Here is a 22,659-nt window from a genome sequence, read left to right as displayed (position 1 = left end):
CTAGGTCAGGAAGATACCCTGGAGAAGGAAATAGCAACCGATTTCAGGATTCTTGACTGGGAAATTCCATGGACAGAGGAGCCTGGTGGTCTATAGTTCACGGGGTCACAAAGAGTCAGACAACAGCAATTGATCAATCCATCCATCCACCCACCCCATCCATCTATCTATCTGGGTCCCCAGTAGAAAAATGCATAAAGGAGACAAAAGGCAACTAACAAAAGAAATATAAATGACTAAAAACCTTGAGAACCTCAATGTTTCTAGAACTCAAAGAAATGTATATTAAAACACTGAGAACATCCAGTGAACATGGACAGTAGTTAATGTTGTGTAGGAAAAGGGAAAACAGACACACTCAAGCATTACTGATGGTGATGCACATTGATCTGACCTTTCTGGAGGGAAATCTGGCAATAGGTAGGAAAAATCTAAACAGGCATACCCTTATATAGCAATTTCACTTCCAGGAGTTTATTATTAGGAAATAACTGGACAACTCCACAAGGACATATGTACAGGGATTTCCAGGGAAAACAACCTAAACCTCCACAGTAGAAACCTGGTTAAATAAGTTATGCTACATGGATATCATGGAATTGTCTTTAGCTACCAAAAATGATATAAAGCCGTATTTAGTGATATAGAAAGCTAGACTACAGAAGTATGCAGTGTGACACATTTTTTTTTAAATTGTGTGAAATGTACAAAAAAAGTCTGGAGAATATATAGGCCAAAATAAAATATTTTTGGTTATCTCTGAATTATGGGATTTTGTTTGAGTTTTACTTTTTCATATGTTTCTGCATTCTCTGAATTTTAGGTAATGAACATGTATAACTTTTGAAATCAGATAAAATCAGTAATGCTGAAGTGCTCGGAAAAGTGGAAAGAAAAACTTGGTCAGGAGACCTCAGTAGAAAGGTGATCGCTGTTCCCTTCCATTCCCACCTGAAGCCAGTGCATCAGAGCATCTCCAGATGGAATTGTGCTCCAACTGTCTCAGGCAGATGAGTATCTATCCTATTTCTTAAAGTTTCCAGAAAAAGCAGCTTCAAAACTTCCCATGACAATCCATTCCAGAGTTTATCAAATCCATCTGAAAAAGAAATTTTACCTAATGTTTAATCTGAAACACCTGTTCTGTAATTTAAGCCACTGCATTTCTGCTTCAATTTGCAGTGAAAATAGGAACTGGTGACTGCCGTTGGTCCTCAATTAGTTCAGCTCAGTTGTGTCCGACTCTTTGCAAACAGACGGACTGCAGCATGCCAGGCCTCCCTGTCCACCACCAACTCCCAGAGTTTACTCAAACTCATGTCCATTGAGTCGGTGATGTCATTCAACCATCTCATCCTCTATAGTCCCCTTCTCCTCTCAGCATCAGGGTCAATCTTTCCCAGCATCAGGGTCTTTTCAAATGAGTCAGTTCTTTGCATCAGGTGGCCAAAATATTGGAGTTTCAGCTTCAGCATCAGTCCTTCCAATGAATATTCAAAAACGATTTCCTTTAGGATAGGCTGCTTGGATCTCTTTGCAGTCCAGGGGATTCTCAAGAGTCTTTTCAAACACCACAGTTCAAAAGCATCAATTCTTCAGTGCTAAGCTTTGTTTATGTTCCGACTCTCACATCCATACATGAGTACTGGAAAAACCATAGCTTTGACCAGACAGACCTTTGTTGGCAAAGAATTATCTCTGCTTTTTTATATGCTGTCTAGGTTGTTCATAGCTTTTCTTCCAAGGAGCAAGTGTCTTTTCATTTCATGGCTGCAGTCAACATCTGCAGTGATTTTGGGAGCCCCCCAAAAGTCTCTCACTGTTTCCATTGTTTCCCCATCTATTTCCCATGAAGTGATGGGACTGGATGCCATGATCTTAGTTTTTTGAATGTTGAGTTTTAATCCAGCTTTTTCACTCTCTTTCACTTTCATCAAGAGGCTCTTAAGTTTCTCTTCACTTTCTGCCATAAGGGTGATGTCATCTGCATATCTGAGTTTATTGATATTTCTCCTGGCAATGTTGCTATGCCAACAGGAAACTGCTTAAAAACAGCCCCCAGAACCTGAGAGGGACACAATTGCAGGCTGGAGACAAGGTGGCATGGAGCACTTTTTTCTGCCCTTGTCAACCAACAGTAAGTCCCAAAAGCAGATGAAAGGCCCCAGCATAATTTTCCTGGTTCTCTTTCCCATAACATCTTTGTGCACCAAATTTATCCCAGTCTCTCAACTCATGGAACACTCCCTGCTGTCCCAGCAACTGTGCACTGTTACTACACCCAGAACACAGGTGTGAAAACTGAGGCTGGACATGGGTCATCACTGGCTCAGGATCTTAAACCCTGGCCTCTGAGCCATGACGCCACAATGCCAAGGACAAACCCAGGCAAGGACACTGATCTGGGCTGCTCAGCCGGGTGCTATGAGGCTGATGGCCATACACCCTCATGGGTAACTGGGGTACCTGGAGGGTCACCGGGGCACAGAAGCCAGGGTGGGCGAGCAAGAGACAGCTTCCAGATCATGGGCTGGCAGAAAACCACAATTTTGCTCAGGGAAAACATGGCCTTTGCAATTTTGGGTCCAGGTTAATCCTAAGAATATATTAGCTACCAAGCATGTTGCAAGTGAGGGCTGGGTGCCACTCCCTGAAGGTAGCTTTCCATCCTGTCCAAAGTTAACACACAGGCTTCTCTGAGACAGAGGGGGCTGCCCAGTAGGGCAAGCAGCACCAGCAGCAGCACAATGTCCTTTCCCCTCATCTCCTCTACCTGCATTTCCTATTGGCACTTGACAAGTGTGATATGAAAGCAAGTCAACCAGGTGAGCTTAATGCTGCTGAGCTTCCGGTGTCATCGCCTGTATCTCAAAACCAGAGACTCCTGAATCACGTTAACACCCCAGAATTGTGTGGCTGGACCCAGGTTTTGTGGGGCTGTGCTGGAAGGCCACACAGGGCTCTGGATGTCCTGAAACAAGATGATGTACAGGTTTCCAGAATTATAAACTAGTGAATACACGTGCTTGCCAAGGGTCCTTCCTCTTTTTAGCTCTAGGTTCCTCCCATTTCTACCACAGAAGACCATGGTTGGTACCAAAAGATTCTATATCCTGAGGTAGTTTGGAAGATGGTGGAGTGTGTAGTCATCCAGGTTGACCTGAGGCTGGCCCTCAGTCCTGCCTGTCCCAGGAAGGGCATCCCTGCAGGCCAAAGGCTGGAGGAAGGTAATGCATCCAGTATCCCTGGGCTTCTGTCAGTCCTCTGAACATGTTGGCTCTTACTGGGGCTAGGATCACTTGTGCCTAATGCTTTGTCCAAAAGCCTTGGGGCCACAAGAGTTTAGAGATTTATAAATCATTAACAGGGGCACAGAGATCATCAACACGCAGTCAGCGTCTGGCAAACACACTGACATGGCTGCAGTGAACCATGAGACTGTTAATACCAAGTGGGATACATAGAGAAAATTCGGGATACTATAAATAGCTTCTTCGTATCATCCATTTTTGGTGTGACTACCAAAAGGGTTTAGATCAAGCTGCTGAAAACACTTGACTGCTGAAGTGTTCTGGGTGACGGAATGGTGAACAGAAGATCACGGACCTGAGGCAGCAGCCAGATGTTGACTCCTGCACAGTTCAGGGAAGAGGCTTCCAGCTTTATGGATTCCTGGTCATGGTACAGCCCCCAGTTCACAAAGCCTGTCTGTTTTACTCAGCTCACACTGCCTTCTGTCCCCAGGGGCCACTATATACATCTTTGCTCAAAATCCACCAACGGCCCTCAAGTCCCAACCAGGCCACATCCTATAGGACCTTTGGGGCTGGAGGCTGGTGGTGTCCATGTTCTCCTCCTTTCCGAGTTGGAGGCTCTTCACTGTCTGCCTGTCTCCCAGCTGCAGGTTTCAAGGTACAAGCCTGCATTCCCACTCATTCTGGGGAAAGTTCTCTTGGGAAAAGAAATGCCTCTTCAACCACTATTCGTAGTAGGTGCTTTCTGGTTTATAGATTGCTTTCATCTCGTGACCTCCTCACTCCCATCAGATGCACCGACAAATAGGATTATTCCTAATGGGGACATTTCACACTGTGCTCATCCTTCAGATAAAGAAATGGAGACTCATAGAGGGAGTGATTTGCTAAGACTCACACTCCAGCAGTGGTGATGCTGGGGAGCAATCCAGGTTTGAGATGGCAGAGCAGAGTGTCTGCTTCCTCCCACACCCTGTGGAGGACCAGAGCCTGCCCAGCCTACCTGGATTGTGCTGCACATACCAGCACGCAGCCTTGCCTCTGCAGGCAGTGGATGAAACTTCATAGCACATCAGAGTCTCTAGAAATCCTTTGCCAAAAATCCCTCAGGGGACCTGAACTGATGGTGTCAGCTTAGGGACCCTACACAGACTTGCCTGCTCCAGCTACACACCTGGGCTCAGTTCCCTCCATGAGTCTGACCCATCAGGGAGCCCTTCCCCCATTTCCCAGCAAAGGAGACTCTCTTCACTAAAAGGCTCAATCCAGATGGCCCTCCAGTCTCAAAATCCCTCCATGGTTCCTTTGATGTGAGTCAGTGTTTGGTTCCCCACTCTTCATGCTCCCCAACCTCTGCCTCGTTTCAGGTACTGCACTTCACAGGTCTGCCTGGAAGATGCGCTCCAGCCTCCCCACTCCTCAGCCCTGAGTGATGCAGGGGTAAGTGGACACCTGACACCCTGCACGGTGGAGGAGCCTCTTGCAGGATGGGTGTCCTTGGACTTGAATTCACTTTACCTTGTGAGGTCTGGCACACAGACTTGCCCTCTCCCATCAGGCTGTGCTTACACCGGAGCTAGCAGATGGCTGGGTGGCCAGTGCACTGGAAAGAGTTCGCCTGCCCAATCCAGCAGCTGTCTGCTGAGAACAATGCTAAGAGCCCTTCCCCCCAGGATGCAAGCAGGGCAGAGCGTGGTGCCACCCAGCCAAAGGCACTTGGTGTCCTGTGTGTACACACAGCTACCGCTCAGGCACCAATTCCTGGTGTCAGTTCTCCTGCTTGGTCAATAGTGATCACGAGGCCTCAGGCACTGTGAGGGCCCGACCACCAAGGCCCACTGTGGACACCTCCAATGCTTGTCTGTGCTCTGCACCTCCCGACGGGCTGGCAGGAACTGTCAGGTCAACATTGCAGGTGAAGGGATGCCCTGCCCACCCCTGCCTGCTCCCTGTCCCGTTGGTGTGAGTCCCTAGCCAGCCTCTGGCACGAACTCCCCCCCACCCCACCCCTGGGAATAGCCTCACGAAGGACCCATCCCAAGAAGGTTGGCCCGAGTGAGAGGTGACAAGATGGGGCCTTGGTACAGGGTTGACATCCCCTGCCTCACCATTTATGAGGACCCATCCTGAGGTAGTCGGTGTGCATTCAGCCCTGGGCTCAAGGCCACAGCCCAGCTGCTAGAACTTTTGCTGGGCTGGCAGGGGGAGAGGAATTCCCTGGCAAGTGAGAAGATCCAGGCCTGTGGAACATTTGGGGATGGGGATGAGCAGCTCACGGTGAAGAACAGTGAGAACCAAGGGGTGGCCCAGGGTCTCCCCGGTAGCGGACAAAACCTCAGGCAGTGGACAAACATCAGCCCAGGATTCAACAGGAGTGGCTGAACCTCAAAGACCCTGAGCATTCTGCCAGGGCGGGCCTGACCCACTGGCATCAGAGGTCCTCTTGGGAAAACCTACATCCCTGACATGAAGGCCGGGGAGACTGGGAGGCAGGCCCCTGAAGACAAGAACTACCCAGATGTCTCTGAACTTCTGAGCCTGTGGCAGTAGCCCACCCACCCCACCCCACAGTGAGCTGGAGAACCCCCTACCCCCACCCCCAAGGGAGCAAATGGGACTGGAGCCCTTCCTCACAGGTGCCCTCCATTCCAGGAAGCAGGGAAGCTGGCCGCCCCAAGTTGTGGCAGGACCCACAGCACTACCAGCAGGAGAACCAAGGAAACATGGAAAGAAGTGGTCACCTACTGCCTGGCCACCAAGCAGAGCAAAGTCACCACACAACATAGGCTGAGCTGGCCGGGCCTGGTGATGGAGGAGACAGATGACACCTCCTTCCCCCCATTCCCACTGCCCAGGGACTGCAGCAGAGGTCACGGGGTTGTAGTGAGTGGCCAGGAGCCAGGGGCCATGACAAGGGTTGCCGCTGCCCAGGAAGCCAGATCCACAGAGTGGGGCAGGTGATCAGTACAACTTGGCCTCCTTTGGACTTGATGAGTAGGCAAAGGATCAATGTACAGTCCAAAACGACACTGAGGCCAAGAGCAGCCACCCCAGTAAACAGGTCAAGATCCTTCGTTCAGGTTTGGCCCCTGAGCCAGTTCTCAGATTCGGAACTGAGGAACAGGGATGGGGCAGGTCCCAGGGGAAGGACCACAGCAAACAGACACAGGACCAACCCCAGACCCTCTCAAAAGGACCTTGGGCTCTGCAATGGTGAACCCATGCAGGGAGGTGGGACCACCAGAGGGGTGGAGGTTGCCAGACCCAGGGTCAACTTGACAATGATGTGAGAGACCCAGGTAATTCTGACTCTGCAGTCACTTTGGGAGGAACCCCTGGGCTGGGGTTTCTGGGCACAGGGGGTCAGGGGGCAAGGGACACAGGGAGGGTCAGTCCTGAGGATTCATCAGTCTGTCTTGAGCTGGGAGAGCCTGGAATGCAGTATCCCCCAGAGTCAAGTGCAGGGCTTAGTGAGACATCTGTTGAAGAGTCCTTTAGAACCTGGGGGAACATGTGATGTGAGGCAAAAATGGTAAGGCCAAATAGAAACCCTGCATGAACTCCAGTGAGTAAGAAAGAAACACACAGAAAAAGAGGGGGGATACACACCCCACTCATGAACTGGAGAACCTTCTCACCTCTGGTGGGCATCTTCTGCCCCTGACTCCTCACATCCTCCGGGTGCTTCGCTAAGTCACCATGGTGGGCATGCAAGTACTCAAAGCGTAGCTCGATGGGGCTCCCACCCAGAACATGAGAGTCCTCTCACTGAAGTCCTCTCACCATGAGTATGGGATGGCAATGCACACTCGAGACCACCCTCCCTGCTCCTCGATCTCTCAAACAAAGTACCTGTACCTGTTCAGTGGCCCTCAGCCTGGTGTCCAGAAGCCCCCTCCAGTGCTGGGGAGCCGGGCCCCTGGGTAGTGGCTAACTTGCCCAGACAGAAGACAGTGAAGAGCACGTAGACCCCAGAGCTTGGGAGTGATGGAGACATGCAAACCAGCATCTCCAGCTCCCAGGTCAGATGTGATATAAAGGCCTGTGATGTGAATGCAAGCAGAGCAGTGCCAAAGGCTCACAGAAGGTCCTGAGGTACCCCTCGACAGTGTCCCATCCCCTGGGCAGGCAGCACCCCGAGAAGTGGCAGCAAAGTGGCGACTCGTGTCCTCTCAAGAAACTGCAGTGAAACTGAGATGAAATAAAAACATGTCCAGTTCTCAGGTTGGCCCCTCAATCTGGCCCATATGGAGAGGGACGCAGCCAACAGGAGCTGCCTGTTGGACAACCTCCTGGAGCTACATGGCTACACCTGGACTTGTCCAGTGTGCGGGAGTCCAAGGCCCAGAACTAAAGCTAGGCAGGGACCAAGGGACTGACATGGACATGAAGAAGCCCTCTCTCATGGGCAAAGTGCTAGATGCCAGGGCAGAGTCTCCTCAGGGACTGCTCACCCCAGGTTCCAAGCTTGGAGGTAGATGGCAGCCCCCAGTGGGAGGGCCTGAGGGACATGCACTGACCTCTGGGGCATTTACAACTCCAAGAGACCAGGTGAATATTGAGTCCATCACTAGCCTGCAAACAGAAGTGGGCAAATCTGAAACACAAACAACCAGGACAGGGTGAGCGCCCACACCCAAAAGAAGTGCCCACAACTCGGCACCAAAAGGACACACAGCTCAGTGGAGAAATGGGCAACAGGCAATTCAGAGAGGAAACCACATCGGCCAAGGAGGACACGAGGGAACCCGAAAATCTGGGTTGAGCCCGTCCCAGGTCAGTGCTGCCTGCAAATGCACAGCAGGAGCAAAGTGGAACCCTCACCAAGCCTCAGAGACCCAGGTGGGGTGGGAGACAGCACCCCCTGTGGCTCGGTCCTCACACCTGGGCATGTGAGGAGAGCTGGGGCCAGCAGCAGGGAAGGGATGGGTGTGGAGAAACGCCATGGAGCAGGTCCTCACAGCTGCCCCATCAGCAGCCACACGTCATAGGTCTCCAGTTCACTGGGCAAGGTCTCGTTCAAAACCAGGATTTGGAGAAACAGCAGAAGGCCACCCACCATTCACAGGACTCTCCCTCATGATCTGAAACCATTACCAGGAGGTTCTGGGGTGTCTGGAGGCAGCTGGTAACCACTCTTGGGGCGAGGAGTGGGGCATCATCATGAGGTAGTTGGGTGTGGTGATCACTTGGGTTCCTGCAATGCTGAGGCCTCAAATCCAACAGGCAGCCTCTGCTCTTCAACTTGTGCCTAGGAGGCTTCTGCAAGGAGAGAGCAGGCTGCATGCGGGAAGAGAAAGCACTGCTCTGACTCAACATTACCATGGCAGCAGTTGTGTGGGTGCCCGGCTAAAAGGAACCAGGGAGACACCGACCTTGCCTCCCTAGAACTCGGTGACCCTCAGGGAGTCCAAACTCTTGCACAGCAGCCACAGCCTGGGAGGAAGAGATGTGCAAAGGTGGGCAACAGGAAGATGCAGAGCACCCCAGAACTCCCAGATGAGAGCACCTGGCACTCGGGTGAATGGAGAAAGGGTTGTTACCATCGTGTCTGGAAGGAGGATAGTAGGTTGTCAGGACAAGAGGAGCCAGTGGTCTAGGGACAGAACTTCACGAGAAAGTGTGGGGTTCTGGATGTGCTCTGTGCAGAGTGCAGGGCCAGCACAGCTACCCAGAGTGCGGGGTGATGAGGAAGGAGACCTGAGACTACCAGAAACCTCCCCCCAGGGCACCACAGACAGGTTGGGGCTTAAACAGGAGAGGGCTCGGCTGCACTTTCAATCCGGGGTTGACAAGGACAGAGTGTGTGCAGTGTGACACAGAACCGATGGTGCGCAACTGGAGGAAAAGAGACAAGAGGGGTCCAGGCCAGTGGGGAGCCTAGGCTGACAGCTCAGCTAGTAGCAGTGGGGACAGGAAAAGGAACATTTACTCTGATCAGGCACTTGGGAAGCAGGGAGACGGCAGGGAGGGCGGCTGTCAGGAGCAGAGTCAGGTGGCTGCCCTAGATGGACTGAGCCCCCAGATGAGAGCAAGAGTCCAGGAAATAGTTTTGAAGGTGAAGTTGCCTTTCTTTGAGACATCTCAGGTCCCAGGGGCAGCAGGAGACACAGTGAGGAGTTTCCATCTCATCTGCCAAAAAGGAAAAAAAACAGATAGACTGTTGCTCAGCACTGGGCCAGCAGCCCCAGGGTGGCTTGGAGGGGAGCTGGCCTGGGCTTTCAGCCCAGAGATGGGGAACTCTGCCCAGAGGCCCCGCCTCTCACGGCTTCCCTGGCCCCTGGGGTCCATTCTGAAGCTCAAATGTGATTGTCGGGAGCCGTTATGGGAGGTCCCGCCCGTGACGAGGTCATGAAGAAAATACCGGGCAGGCAAGGCCGTCCGAGACCCCATCCATGACGAGGTCACGAGGAAAATACCTGACAGGCAAGGCCGTCTAGGATAAGGGACCCTCCAGGTTGGCCTCGGCCTCTACCCTACCCTATATTCTCCCCCCTTTTCTGCTGTTGTTCTTGTTTGCCCTGCTGCGGATTCTTGTGTTGCCTGTCGAGAGCTCTCCTGCTCCTCTTTCACTGAGTGAGGACCAACTTAAAACCCTAATTAATAAATCTCCTGGACACTGGTACCCTATGAAGGGACCAGAGATGAAGAAAATGCTTCAGTTCAAACCCTTTAGCTGGCATTCTGGCTTGTTTGATAAATGTGTGCTCTCATTGCACAAAATGCTCATGATTGTTCTAAACATCCTAAGCACAGTACGCTAACAAAAGAAACTATTAAGCATAGGCCCCTTCGCGGGGTGAGAAAAGCTCCGTAAATATTATAGCCACATATACGCCTAATAGAAAATAGTTTAGATAGAGATTAGCTGGTGACTTCTTGCAGGTAATTAACTTTTAGACTAAGAGCCTGTTTTGTGCCATATCTGCTGTTTTTGAAATCCTTTGCATTTCTGTTCTGTAAAAAATGTAATCCTATCTAGTTCCCTTGGAGATGACACCTAATAGAAAGAAAATAGATTAACCACAAAAAAGACAGGGTCGGCTACTGAAGTTGCTTAAAGTTGCACCAGGTGCAAACCATAAATTGTCAACAGGCCTGAAAGCCAAAAGATATTATACATAGAGATTAACCATTAAAAAGGCCCTAGTAGGCACAGAGCCCTTTGGGGGGTGAGGAAGCCCTATTAGAAAATACAAAAAATATTGTTTTAAAAGTGGTTATTAGATCAACGTTTGATTGATGTTAATGTGCTGAAGTTATGCAGTGGACACTATTGTTAATATGGTTAAAGATATAGTAAAATAAGAGTTTAGCCCTAGTGTAAAAACAATAAGATAATTGTTAATTTTAACCAAGAGTGCTAAACAGGGCCTGCCTCTCCAGAGCCACAGAGTCTTTGTGTGTTAAACTTTTTAGATAAATTTAGCTGAGAATTTCTGCAAAAAGACTGTCTTTTATGTTAACAGGATTGTATTTCTATTATGTTACAACCTGCTGTACCATGAGACTGCCACTTTTCTGTTTTCTGCTAACCTCAAGGCCAGAAGATAATGTACAAAAAATCTATGGGAAAAGACTCTCGTAAACAAAAATATACAGAGCACACCTGGTTTCGTGAAGGACAAGCTAATGTAATGTTAACCTAAGTCTGTATGCTTATCTGCCCCTTAGAAATGTACCAACTTAGGGTATAAAGGCGATGGTGAAAAATAAAGCAACTGCCAGACTCTGCTGCATATTCCTGGTCTGGTCTCTTTCTCTCTCTCTCTCTCTCTCTCTCTCTCTCTCTCTCTCTCTCTCTCCCTAGCAGACTTGGCCCTATCAAGGCCGGTCCTACGTGTCTCTCTCTCGCCGACGCCGTTCATCCTGAGGGTTCCCCTGGATCCTGCCGGGGCTGGACCCTGGCATGTGATCACTGTCACTTTGGCTCTCGCCAAGTCTCGGGGAGTGGACGCCTATGGCAAAGGCTCAAAAGGGCATGGTCTGACCTCCGCCAAGGAACTGGATGGGCCCAGACTCCATGGGTTCCCCGGGCCCGCAGCTCCATACCTGTCAGCTTTGCCCTGCTCCACCCCAGCCCAGCTCCCCAGGGGTGCCACCCCGCCCTGCTCCGGCCCCGCCTCCTTCTCCAGAATCTCCTCCTCACCCAGGTCTTTCCCACACTTCAGCCCCAGACTCCTCGCCCTGCTCCTCCCACCTCCGCCCCTCTCTTCTGCTGGCCGCTGCTCACTTCCTGATCCTCTTCCAGGTCTCGCTCCAGGCCACTGGTCTCGAGGCTCCTTCCAGCCTAATCTTCCAGGCTCCTCAGAGTGTGGAGGCTCCTATTTTGTCTCCTAGCAGACAGGGCCAGCGAGGGAATGCACCTTTGTTCCTACATGCATGCCTACGTGAGTATGGGAAGCCATACACACCAGAAATCAGGGGCCTCGGTGTTTGTGGGCGCGACGCGACCAAGGCCAGCTTGCACTTTCACCTGTCAGAGGTCTCAGGTGTCAGTGGCGGACCACTGACCTGCCTGGTGGCTGCAGGCCAGGCATCCCAAAGCACCCACAACTTGCTCTGCTTGCAGGAAGACGGGACCTGCTTCATATGCAGAAGGTACCTCCGGGCAGGCTTTCCAGGCTCTGTGACCAGGAGCACCTGCCAGGCAACCAAACTGCACCTTCTGGTCCCCTCCACAGCCACAGTCCCCGCCCGCCATCCTTCTAAGTGTGTGTCCTGGTGATGCCCTGAGCCACATATGAAGGCATCCTTGACTTCCTTCCAGCCTCCTGCTTGTCCCTGGACTGTGACCTCACGCAAGTGCCACCTGACCCCGGTGAGCCAACCCCAGCAGGCCCTGACCCTGCAGGGCTCAGCTGCTTGTCCGTGGTTCCCCTCCTGGTGGGGCCCAACCACGAGTCCATGGAGGATGGCCCACTGACTCGGCGGGTCCCCAGATCCATCCAGAGTGGCAGTGTGAGGGGAGAAGTCATTTTCTCTTGTTCCTTGCTGGGTCTCCTGGGCTGTAGATCACCATCACTCCTGGGGGCTTGGTTTCTGTGCTGTGGGCTGAGGCATCATGGAGTCGCTACCCCAGCCGCATGAGGATAGGCCAGCTGCTATGGTGACCAGAACCAACCCTGAGGGAACCTGCACATGAGTTTCACATCGGTTGGGCCCTCCTGGGTCCCTGTGGTCTGAGGCCGCTGCCCAGAAGAAAACTGTGTTGGCTTGTTGTCCAACATTGCTGTCTTGTCACAGGTGATTTTCTCCCTGTTCCTCTGGTCCTTGTGCAGGTGAAGACACCCAGACAAGCAGGCAGAAGAGTGTTTCCTCCTCTGGCCACCAAACAGGCACCCTCTGCTTTGAGAGGTAGGAGTGCTTGCAGCCCCTTCTTACTCAGGGATCCCACCCACACAGGTGAGATTTGGAGGCACCCAGGAGGAAGGGGTTGGGTTGGTTGAGACACTGAATGGTGGAAACTGGGCAAGCCAGGGACCCAGTCACATACCCCAGTAGAGGACATAGCAATGGCTAAACCCCAGGGATCAGCCAGGCTCCCTGGTACCTAGCCCAGATTCAGTGAAGAGGGTGACCCTTTGTCACCCAGCAGGTGGATAGAAGTTCAGCAGGATGATGATGCTCTGGGCCAGCCAGTGTGTGAGGAAGTGGCATCCTTGCCTGTGGTTTGGGGAGTGAACACGGGGGAAGCCTTTGCAGAAGGCAGTTTGCTGGCATGTGTTAGCACCTTGGGTGTGTGCCCTGTGCCCCAGACCTCCTCCTGCATGGCTCTTCAGTCAGTGAGTCTGTGGTCATGTTGAGTGCCAAAATTGGATTTCTCTTCTCTTCCATCAGGAGAGAAGTGTCAGTAACTTGTGGGACCCCCAACAATGGAGGTGTAAACAGACACCGTGCAAGGGTGAAAACAGACACATAAAGTTGTACAGACATGGAAGAGTGTGCCCAAGGTGCTGGGAGTGGAGAAGTCATCCCCCCACTCCCTCCCTACAGAGAGATGTCCAGACAGGGTTGACCCTCTGTCTTCATTTGCCAGCAGTCGCGTCAGGGTCAGAGGCCAGGTGGCTCAAACTCTGAACCGTGTTGGTTCAGGAGGCTGGTAGCCAAGGTTGAGGTGTCAACTGATATTGGTTCTCGTGAGGGCTGTGGAGAGAGTCTGTCCCATCTCTCTCCCCTCACTTCTGGGGCATTGCTGGCCATGATGGGCATGTCTGGGCGAGTTTTGCCTTCCTCTTCACCCCAGTTCTCCTGTATGGCTGTCTGTCTCTAAATGTGTCCTTTGTATGGGGACAGCCATCCTGTTAGAGGTGGGTCCATCCTAATGAGCTCACTAGACATCTGAAGACTTTTCCTTTGTCTGTAAGGTCACGCTGATGTACTTGGGATTGAGACTCCAGCACTTGGATTTGAGGGAACATGATGTGACTCCTCACACCCTACAAAGGCTCTGAGGTAGGAACACATTGGAATGTCCCTAGGATGGAAGAATCATCTTCATGACTAGTGGGGGGAATCCAGGGGTGAGGAGAGCAGGCTGCCAGGGTAGGAGCCACATCACATGGGGCCTCGTGGGCCTGTAAGAACTGTGACTTTGCTGTGCTTGGGAAAGGAAAGGCCCAGGAGACCCTGGGCTGGTTGCCTTAGGGACCTTGTCCCCATCCTCACAGCCACATGGAAACAGAGGCTCTGTGAGATGTTGAGACCCTGATGAGTTTCAGGGCCATGGCTCTGCTCCTCCACCTCTCCCCCACTCCAGTAAACAGGAACCCCCCTCTAAGTACAAGGATAGAAGTGAAGATGGATTGCCTGTGGTCAGGTCCCATGCAGTCACGGGCTATCTATGCCTTGGCACCTCCTCAGCCGTGGAAAGATGTGACAGTAACCTAGCAGGTTATTTGAGGTTTAAAGTCTATGATCCCTGCATGGTTCCATTCCAGGCCCTGGCGAGGACAGGGAGCGTGGCCATCACAGAAGTTCCTACTCTCCTTCATTCTCTCTGAGCAGGGCCCAGGGCACCTGCTGACAGTGGAGGCAGTGGTGTGGGAAGGGATGCAAGGAAGGTGGCTCCCAAAGACTTGGGGAAGCCACCTGGCAGGGCCATCCAGGGTGGCCCCAGGGCCAAGGCCAGATTGGTTAGCACAGATCTGCCCTCAGTAGGCCTAGAGTAACATAGGGGATCTTCAGAGCATGCACAGTGATGGGGCTGGGACCTGAGGGGTGGGGTGGGTCTCAGGGGGAAGCCAAGAGCAGGACTGTGCCTTTCTGTGCTGAGAAAGGACCAGAGGCAGGCTATTAGGCTGCAAAGCCAGGGGGAACTGCACTCCCTCCTCAGTGCTCCCAGAGTTTCAGGACCCTCTTTCTTGGAACTCACCAACTGCCTCTCTCCGCCTGTCCTGCCCTCCTTCTGACTTCTCCACAGACTGCATGGGATGGACAAGTCCTCTGGGTCACCACGCCCCTGTCAGCAGACAGCGTGGAGACAGATGGAAAGAGCCAGCCCTCTGTGACCCCCTCTTCTGTGTTACCAGGCTTGCAGGATGCTTGGGCACCTGGGCCTATGTCCAGACCAGGCCATGTGTGTTGGACATGGTGCCTAGATCCTAAACACAACTATGAGGGCAGAACAACAAGGGCTGGTGCTCAGCTTGTGGAAATCTTGTACTTGTCTTTGGGTTTGGGGTCATGTGTTTCCAAGGTGGAGTGACCCTGCTTTCCAGTGGGCCTCTTGGACATGCCCCTAGATTGGGAGCTGGAGACACTCAGCTGCTGATCAAAAACTTGTCACATCATCGGGGAACCCAGGAGGAGCCCCTTCTGCTTCAGGGTGCATGATTCATGGAAGGTGACACCCCCATCGTCAGGAGGCAGACTGGGTCTTCTGCTGTGTGACAGGCAAGGCCCAGGGACCCACCTATCCTGGGCTGGCCTCAGCGCATGGCTCGGGAACCACACTCTTGGCCGAACATGTGAAGTGCTGCTGCTTCAGATGAAAAGGGACCCTGGGTACCCAACTGAGGCCTGCTTGGGGCATGGGCTTCCAGCCTCATTGGGCTCACCCAGTGCCGTGTGTGAATAGCATGGACAGATAGAACACAGACTCATACTTCTCATTCGATTTTTTATTTACTCCCGTGGAGTTTTGCTGTACTTTATTAGAGCTAGAAATAGATTTTTGCTTACAAGAGAATGCTTTTGAGTATCCCTAGGGACCTGGTGGCTCAGGGATTGGGATTATCCTTGAACTGCTCACAGAGGGAACACGTGTAGCCTGAGGACTCCTCCTGCTCCTCGTCCGCCTCAGGGGCCTCATTTGGGGCCACAACTGAAACGGCTGCCTTCACGATGGAATCATAGGTGTTGTACAAAGTCATCACCGAACCACAATCTGGGTACCTTGAGGGGCTCTTGGGCAGTTGCCCTGCACCATCCCTTCCAGCAGTAGCTGGGGATACAGACATGGAATTGCTGGACATACCCTCTCCACTGGGGCCACCCAGCTCGCTGGGGAGATGGTTTTCCCTGGCCTGCCTGGCTACATTGCCTATAAACCAAAGGCCATAGAACAGAAATGAGCACTGGCTGGGGATTTCGTGAACAGTTGGCTTCCCTTCTGGACCTTCTTGTCAGCCTCTTGGGTGGACTCATTGTGATGGAATCGAGGAGAGTGTCTGGTTGTCACCGCCTTGCTTCTTTCTCTTTGGGGCCGCTGTTGCGTTAGTGGCGGGCTGAGCAGTTGTTCGGGGGTCACCTTTCCTCTAGATGTTCTGCAGGAGCAGAGGCTTATCTCTCTGAAACTTGGAGCCGTGATAGATCTGAAAGGAAATTAATCACTTTAGCCACCGTGGGGTAGAATGGCCATTCCTCACTGCCCTCCTCCCCACCACCGTCCTAGCCTTGCTTAAGTATGGAGATAAAGTCTCTTCATTCCTGGCAGGTTATGAGGCCCTAGCAAGTGCACTCCCTAGAGCTCCCCCACTGCTGGCCTCACTCAGTGTGTTACTGCCACTCCCTGACATCAAGTGGCCCCTCAGGGTCTGGAGTCACTCCTGTGGATCCTGTCTAGAGGATGGTGGAACATGACAGGCCCTGCTTTCTCTTCTTTCCTTAACCACCCTCTCACAAGAAAAAAGTTCTCCTGGGAAATGAAACCTGTCCAGCACTCAGCTCATCTAGTCTAGTCTCCCCAGGGCTTTCTACATTACCATCATCCTCTTCTTCCCCGCAGAGTGACCTGAAGGGCAGATTTTACTGAACATACAGGTTCAATTCGTGAATGAAAGTCTTAATGCTGTCTGTCTTGAAGATCCTATCTGTGCCTCTATGCTGAAGGACCTCTGCCTGGAATAGATATGCCTCGATGACCACCATGTCTCCCTCATCATTCCAGTGCACAGAGGTGAAGGCTGCATCCTCCATGATCATCCAGAGCTTCCTTGGGAAGGACAGCCTGAGGAAGGCATTGTTCTCTTCCTCATTGGCTGTTTCTGGGTTCAGGCCCTGTCAGGGCGGGTTGTTGGGAGCCCAGATCTGGACTTTCAGGTTGGTCCCACAGCTTCTCCAAAGCCTCCCCTGAATCCACATTTGGATCTGGGGAGACATCAGGGGGGTGCCCTGCTGTGGCCTCTCCATCAGTTGATGGGGCCAGCGGGGCTGCACATGTCTCATGGTAACTCTGACTAACCATGAAGCCAGTCTAGCTCAGAAGCATTCTCTACCCAAGCAGTGAACGCTCAGGGCAGAAGGGCCTCAGACCAGGGTCGGGATGCCCAATAAATATTGTCTGGAGAGTCTAGAATCTCAGCTGTGGGCCATGCAGCCAATTAAGTGGTCAGCTTCCTTATTTCCTTCGTGATGTCACAGAGGTGATGTGGAGAGGCAGCCCTGGCCCAGTGTGGGAGAGGGGAGGATGGGAAAGGAGATGGGATCCCCAGCTTGTCTCTTTGCTGAAAGTACAGAAAAGTATGCTTCAGGTTGCCTGAAAAGGCTTCCATCTGCTGTCAGGCGCCTTGTTGTAGGAGGCCAGGCCCTGGATGGGTTGACAAATGTGCTCCTAGCTTCACGTCCCTCCCTAGTAATGGGCAGGCCTTTGGCTGGCTTTCTTGAAGAGCCAGGCCCCAGCGAATCCTAGCTTGGCAAACAGCAAGAGAGACCCCAGGAGTCAGATGGAACTCTGATGGCTGTCCCTCCCAGAAGATGGGGTCCGTAGTGTCCTGGTTGGCCTAGCCTGAGTTGGTGCCCCCACCCCATCCTTCAGCCTCTTCTGGCTTTGTCCTCTTCCATTTGGCGCTGCTGGTTGGTAGGTCGTGTTCAGTCAAGAGTCCTGTTGTCCTGCCCACACTGCCCCTCAGGTTGAATTCTCCCCAGAGTAGGGCTGTGCTTGAGCACAGTGGGAGCGACCTCACACTCCATTTGACTGCTCCCAAGCACCTGAGACACAGACTCCCAAGGAGTCCGTGTGGGAGGGCATAGCCAGGCATTCTGCTGAGCTTGCAGCCTGCCGAGCCCTGCCCACCCCCAGACCTCATCCTGCTGCAGAACACAGGCTATTGTCTTCAGTTTCTATTTCTTCCCATAAAGACTGCTCTTGTGGCCCTAGAGTGCTCAATATGGGAAAACCTGTGTGTGTGTGCTTTCCCCATCCCCTTCCCAGAGCCTTGGATTCAGCCTCCCTTGAAGCTGCCTCAAAAGCCCTATTTCCTTTTGTCAATGGGGTGGTTTGGCTTCTGCTACCCCCAGTCCTGGCCTCCTATGTCCAACTTGGGTCTCCATGGGTACTTGCCCTTTGAAGAACTTGACTGGGGGCTCAGGGTACAGCCTGTTCTGCTGAAAACAAGCATTTCACTGGTCCTCTTCTCTGTCCCTGCCCCTGTCCCCACCACCACTGTGGACCTGTTCTCCCTTAGCCAGATCCAAGTCCATCAAGTGATTTTGCTGGCTCTCTGGTTAGACGCTTTGCAATGGGCCTGCTTTACATACACTCACTCCCAGGGACATGTGTGACTTATTGAGTTAGATGTGACCAAAGGAAACCCCTGTCTACCTGTATTTGAAAATGGATGAGAGTCTGGGTGTGGGACTGGAGGAAATCCTAATGAGTCACCTGTCTTCACTGTAAATGAACAATTGAGCAGTGGGTTTGGAGATGCGTGTTCTCTGGCCTTTGTGGGCCACTGTTCTTCAACATCACCATGTAGGGGACAGACTGGCACCTTGGAAAGGCCTGTGTGCAAGGACCTTAGGGCACTGTCCCCCGGTTTTGCCGCTCAGCAGGCTCATTTGCCTTGTGTAAGGGCCACAGCCTGGTGTCTAAAAGGGGACCGCTAAGAGGGTGTGGAAGAAGCTCTCCCAGGGGTCATTCAGGCTAAGGACTGGCAGCATGGATGGAACTCCAGGCCTTGACTTGGGCTTGCTCCCTGGCCTTTTTGCTTCTAAACAGGTTGACAAAGCATTCCTTCAGGTCGATTACTCTGGTTGGGACATGACCCTGGAGGCTGTGAATGTCGGTGGGGGCCCCTGGTGGCTCCTCAGAAGGCGATGGAAAGGCATGGCATCTGCAGGCAGCCTGGCTAGGTGGCCTTTCCTGCCTCTGCACCTTCCCACCCCCACACTCAGGGCCCCTCCTTGCCCCCTGGGTCCTAAAGGAGCTGCCTTTCCTGGTTTCCCTCCCCGAGGCACCACCCAGACCCTTGCAGTGGGTTTGTGTGTCACCGAGGGGTCTTTGTCAGCCATGGCTCGGGACACTTGTGTTGTGCACACACAAGCCCTCATGATGTTCAATACCTGCCTTTCTCAGCCTGGCTTTCCTGCCTCTGTGCTTGGTGGCCCAGCTCCAGTGTCCCCAGCCCAGAGGCCCTCCAGACGTTCCCCTACCTCACTGCAGCTAGGGAGACCTGGAGCCTCAGGGGTCCACCCATGTTACCTTCCCTCCCGTATTGGAGGAGGCTCCTGTAGGGGCCTTATCCCAGTGGGAATTGGGGCCACAGAGTCAGATCCTCCCTTCTTCCTGCTCAGTAAGGAGCTGGTCAGCCTGGCAGGTTCAGTTGGGCAGGAGGCCCCATAGCAGCAGCAGGGACAGGGCACCGCCCTCACGCGGGAGGCGCTGGAACTGGACAGAGATGCTGGCCCCGGGCAGGGTCAGTTCTCAGTAAACCACAGAGCAGCCCTGACAGTGCTTCTGATTCTCCTTGTCCCCTTCCTTCCCTGGGCCAGCTTTTGTCACCTCAGAGGCATCATGTAGCACTGAGAAGAGGAAGGTGTGAGAAATCAGAAGGTCGGGCCTTGGCATGGGGTGGGCGGGGACTCCAGAGGAATTGAGACCAGGGTTCTGAGCCCACCCCAGCCCTCACTAGCATGTGGTCCTGCAAAGATGCCCAAACCCCCAAGGCCTCAGTTCTTCATCTTGGAGGCGAGCAGGTGTGAGGATCCCTTTGTGTTCAGCTGCAGGATGCACCTGAGGGATGAGACTGAGCTCGCAGGGCCTGAAGGCCATAAGCACCGTGATGGTGGGGCAGGAATCTCTCACACTGTTGCTCCCAGACATTCCTCCACTCTCGACTGGATGGGGTTGGCGGCTTTGTGATCCAGGGCGTGTCAAACAATATGCACCTCAATAGGATGTGAAATAGCTAATCAGCCAAACAAGATGTTTCATAGATAAAACTATGTAACTTTTCCAGTTAGACCATTGTCGCTCAGTTGTGTCTGACTCTTTGCGACTCCATAGACTGTAGCCCACCAGGCTCCTCTGTCCATGGAATTCTCCAGGCAAGAATACTGGATTGACTGACCTCCTCCAGGGGATTTCCAGACCCAAGGATCGAACCCAGGTCTCCACATTGTGACCAGATTCTTCGTTGTTTTAGCTACCAGGGAATGCCCATTTGCAGTTAGAGGACCTGTTAAATTTGGGTGTGGAGGAATGTTCCAGCAGGACATGACAAGATGCTCCAGGAAATAGAAGCAAGAACCTCTCTTTGCCTCTATTCCAGCTGGTTTTCCACCCAAACCCTTACTTTCCGTAACTTCAGACCCAACCAATGTCAAGTCCTTGATTGCAATGGCCAGTTACAGTCTATAATTAAAAGCTAATTAACACCTTGGGTTCTGGCTCCCTGGGACCAGGAAAGAGAGGTTCAGTCTATGGATTTCTGGGCATCACTTCAAGGGAGTATGACTGGAGTTCTGCAGGTTTCCTAGCAGATAGGGGGTAGAGAAAACTCCTACTTTGCCCCTGTGGTCAACAGCAATGCGGCAAGAGCCAGGACCCCTCCCTCCCCCAAAAAGAGATCTCTCTGGGGTTTACCCAAGATGCAAAAGGATGCCACACAGCAGTGTCCCTTTTTGGTTTTTCCTCACCCCTAAGACACACCTCATGTGATTTTGGCTCCTAGACCAACATCACTCTAGGTGTGGGGGTGTCCTGATTCTCCTAGTGTCCCCACTGCTAACACAAGGCCTTTCACAGAGCAGAGGCTCCATGAAGGTCTTGGAAATTAATGAGCCAAGGAACAGGGGCTATTTGACTCAAATTAATTGTCTGCTATTTCCTTAGATATCCCAGACAAATCCAAATAAACAGAGATCCCTTAGCTTTACAATATGACATGCAAAAAGTCTAAAAAGCAAGAATTCCAACTATCACTTTTTATTTTCTAATTCTTCCAACAACCAATTTAGTAAGCAAGTTCACATTTCCAAAATCGTTCTAATTCTAATTCCATACTATGCTGTGCAGGACCATGAAATAAAATGGAAGAGTTCCCAATCTCTTTTACGAAACAGCAAAACTCTTGTTCTTGAACTGGCTAAGTACAAATACACTGTGATCAATGTCACTGACATTGTTAGATACTGGAATGCACTGTCTTCTATTAAAAGGAATAACATTTGAAAACTTCCTAAAGAAAAGAGAGATGAGTCTCCATGTCATTGTAGAGAACAGGAACACCAAGATGCCACACACTGGGTTCCCCCAATGGGCCCGGGCTCTCACTGCTGAGAAGGCTGACCAGTCCCTCTTCAATCATGGAGGGAAGGATAGCCTCCTTTCTTGTCCCCCATGACAAGTTGCTGGACATGGGCCTGGAAGGAGCCTGGCTGCTGCTCTGGCTTAGGGTCCCTCTTCCTCCACCCTTGAGCCTCTGTGGAGGGGGTGGAAGGAGCTGGGACCCCTTCAACCCATTCTGTCCAGATACTCCAATACCTTAAACTTGCTGGTCTCTGCACAGACCCAGGGACCCCACAGGAACTCATAGTGGGCAGGGTGGCTGTCAGGCACCTGCTGGTACTCCGAGTACCCCTCCTGCACCCACACTTGGGTCAGCAGCTCCCTGGGCTCCCCATAGACGTAGTGCTCCCTCCCAGGACACAACCCCATCCTGCAGAGTTCTGCCCAAACCTCCTCCTTAGGGGCACCGTCTTCATGCACGATGATCAGGCACAGGATCACCACCAGGAAGCCAGCCTTGGGCAACCTCTGCCCATCCCTCAGCATTTCATTGAGGGTGAGGACCAGGACATACTTGTGCTCACTGGGGTCTACCTCTTTCACCTCCAAGACAAAGACCATCTGCAGGCTCTGCCCGGCTTGACAGAGGACCACAGGGAAGTGGTCCTGGTAATCTTTGAGGACACTATTCAGTGCTTCTGCCTTGGTTATCGGCTCCTTGGTGATATACATGCTGAGCAGAAATCACACCAGCTCATTCATTTTCACCCATAGTGCATCTCAGAGTGAGGACCTGGCACCTTCCTGGTCACATAAGGTGCCTGGCACTTCATCTTGCTTGCTGAGACGGTGCTCTTCAGATTGGCTCACCAGAGTGGCAGCCAAGGCAGTGGGAGAGGGGCAGACACCCAGAGGGCTCTGAGGGAGACTGGCTGTTGCAGCAGCAGCCAGTCTCCCCCAGGGTGTCCCAGATCGGGAGAGAGGAGGAGGAGGACGCTGCATCTCCTTCCTCCGCCTGCTCCTCCTCCACCTCCACCACCTCCAGCTCTACCTCCTCCACCTCCTCCTCCTCCACCACCTCCTCCACCTCCTCCTCCACCTCCTCTACCTCCTCTACCTCCTCCTCCACCTCCACCACCTCCACCACCTCCTCCACTTCCTCTTCCACCTCCCCCACCACCTCCACCACCTCCACCTCCACCACCTCCTCCTCCTTCACCTCCTTCTCCTCCACCTCCTGTACCTCCTCCTCCTCCACCTCCTCTTCCTCCTCTGCTTTCTCCCCCTCCTCCTCCCCCCAAAATAATTGTGCCTCCAAAAGGTCCTCCTTCTCTCTTGGATCCTGACTCTCTCAGGCTGGCAGACCTCATGTATCCCAGGCATGATGACTGGGATCAAACCACAGAGAGGAGTGGGGCAGGTGGACAGATGGAGACCACGAGCCTGCAGGAGAGA

The 22,659-nt window shown here is 52.5% G+C and overlaps 2 pseudogenes; one reads left to right on the top strand and one right to left on the bottom strand.

Moving 5' to 3' along the window:
• The window catches only part of LOC122688978, a 735,084-nt pseudogene that overhangs the window by 206,621 nt on the left and 505,804 nt on the right, over positions 1–22,659 (top strand).
• LOC122688969 lies at positions 15,476–16,941 on the bottom strand (annotated as a pseudogene).

The sequence above is a fragment of the Cervus elaphus genome, chromosome X (genome assembly GCF_910594005.1).
Source record: "Cervus elaphus chromosome X, mCerEla1.1, whole genome shotgun sequence".
NCBI lineage: Eukaryota > Metazoa > Chordata > Mammalia > Artiodactyla > Cervidae > Cervus > Cervus elaphus.
Note: the sequence above shows the minus strand (reverse complement) of the source record. Positions and strands in the feature narration are given on the sequence as shown.